At 22.1% G+C, this 2,631-nt stretch overlaps 1 protein-coding gene across 1 annotated transcript in view; it reads right to left on the bottom strand.

Annotated features, from left to right (window-relative positions):
- The window catches only part of LOC110273426 (uncharacterized), an 11,853-nt gene extending 10,342 nt beyond the window's left edge, over positions 1 to 1,511 (bottom strand). Inside the window, exon 1 of the mRNA XM_021126595.2 lies at positions 1,410 to 1,511. The gene's annotated coding sequence lies outside the window, so the exon portion shown is untranslated. The remainder of the gene's footprint in view (positions 1 to 1,409) is intronic.
- Positions 1,512 to 2,631: the final 1,120 nt, after the last annotated feature.

Below are 2,631 nucleotides of genomic sequence, written 5' to 3'. Positions count from 1 at the left end.
ATAATAGGGAAGGGATCAGGCACCCTTAAAAAATGGGGTAATAACGATGGTTAATAATGGTGATAATTATATTAACTATTACTAGTTTTTAATGTAATCTATCAAATATACTTTTATATGCCATATAATAATAATAACAGAGTAATGCTAGATAAGAGTAATACTAGATAATCATTTTTTTAATCAATATCAATTATTTTTTTTTAAATTATTTTGTTTATTTTAAATTTAAATTACAAATCATAAACTCTTAATCCAAAATCTTAAATTATAAAATCAAATTCTAAAATTAACTAATAGTAACTAATTAAAAGTTAATTTTTATATTTTCTTGTATAATAATATATAAATAAATAAGAACACTTGATGATGATATTCCTATATTGAATGCTCTCATCAATTACTTTGACAAAAAATTACAATAAATGGTTTAAATCTTCATTCACTATTATTGTACTTTATTCAAGTAATTCATTTTTGTTTTATAAATTTTAGAGTATTTGAGTAATAAACATATAGTATACAATCAGTGAATCGAGTGGTTAAATAAAATAAATATACAGATTTACTTTTAGTTAAACATACTTAATCCCTTGTGCATTGTATAAAATCTATATTTACAACGTAAGGTCAAAATAGACTGCACACATAAAACTTAAGACATTTTGGAGAGAGACAAATTTTAAAGAATTAGTTGTATTGTGTTATGATGTGTTTCAGTAATTCAGTAACGAAGAATAGAGTGTTTTTTTATAAATTTTCCCCTTCTTTTGCCCTTGATTCTTAAGAGTGTCTTTAGTATTGTCTTGAGGAATATTATATTGTGGTAATGTGTTAATTTAGCTTGACTTTTTTTTATTGTTTTTTCTATTGTCTCTCTTTTTTATTTTAATTTTTTTTTTATTTTTTAAAAAAATATTATAAAAAATTATTAGAGAGATTTAATTATTAAAAAGAATCGTTAATATAAAATATATTAAAAAAGATTTATTTTTATAATATTTAGAGAGAAGGACTAAATCTTTTTTTAGAAAGACAAATATATTTTTAGGTGATCTTTTCATTTTTTTATAAATATATTTTCTTTAAATTTTTATTATATTCAAATTTTTATTTACACGCCTATATCTATAACAATAATTTGTTATTAGTGAATTTTCTAATCTCTAATTCACCATTAGTAAGTCTTTTTATTCATATTTTTTCTTATTTGTTTATCTTTTTAAAAAGATTGCTTTTCTTGATCTTTGTATGTAACAACAATCTATCATCAGCAAATTTATCATAAATGCTTGTTCAATATGTTTTTATAGGATTATTTATTTTAACTGATGATATACATATGCTTAGTGCCAAACGACATAGCTAAAACAACTAAAAATTAATATTCAAGAAGAGATGGAGATTACCTAATTCAATTGAAGCAATTGGTTTCTTGAATTTTTGTACTTGTTATGATATAGTGTCAAACACCATAACACTCTTGGATTAGATTTTTTTCATCATATCTGTAGATATAGATTGATATGATATTAGCCCTAATAGATCCAATTAATAGAAGTAGAATTTAGTTATGATACAAAATGCTATAAATAGGCTAATGATTGTAATTGCACATCAAATGAAATATGAAAAGTAATTTGAAAAGAAAATTCAACATAACATTATTAATAAAATATCTACAGCAATTAAAGTTTAGTATTTCACTAAAGTTAAAGAAAACATTATTTACTGTCAAAGTTTATTAGCATTTTTCACTAAATAGTTAACTTCAAATCATAGTCACTAATTTATTCATATTTAAGACCAAGAACTTTGTTGTAAATTTTTGAACTAGTTGTGCAGTTATCATGTTTTACTCATAGTTAGTATGTTTTACAAATTGCTTAGCTTAAATTTTGGTTTAAAATATTTATTATCTCCAATATTATTAGAAGTTTCCTAACTTATTAGTATAACAATTAGGTCTCAGAGACATAGATAAGATGAAAATAAAATAATCAATAGATAAGAGTGAAGAGTCGTTTGATGATGAGCAGAATATAATTTTATTAAACTTGAAATAAAATAATTAAGCTAACAATAGAAACATATACTATAATTGATAATTTGGGAGATTTTCTTATGTTGAAAGGTTTTTCATTTCCTAAATTTTAAAAACAAAATGATAAAGTTACAATCGACTATACATATCAGACAAAGTACATAATTATACAAGTTTTATGAGTAAGACATTGTTTTTCAATTTAGATAAAAGATTATCTATACGAAGAATAACAAAATACAGAATGTGAGATTAAAAATTTTAAATTCTCTTAACATATATAACATAGGACATAAGGATCTTTTAAAATACTAGCTGAATTTTGCTTTGCTTCCAGTCAAGTGCCTATTTCAATTTGTAATCAAGGTAAATGGATAGTATACTCAATAAAGTAAATTATTTATTTTTTACAATAGTAAAATGAAATTAAAATACAACATAGATAGGTCTTTAGTGATATTTTTTTCTGTTCATCGTAGTCAAACAAGTAAATCTAGGTTCTTCCATTCAATTCAAACAAATAATAAAACACAGAATCCATCAAACTTCATAACATAAAAAAGAAGTGAATAATTTTGGCAAAATTT

Source organism: Arachis duranensis, chromosome 6 (assembly GCF_000817695.3).
Source record: "Arachis duranensis cultivar V14167 chromosome 6, aradu.V14167.gnm2.J7QH, whole genome shotgun sequence".
Classification (NCBI taxonomy): Eukaryota; Viridiplantae; Streptophyta; class Magnoliopsida; order Fabales; family Fabaceae; genus Arachis; species Arachis duranensis.
This window is presented reverse-complemented; position numbering and strand designations above follow the sequence as displayed.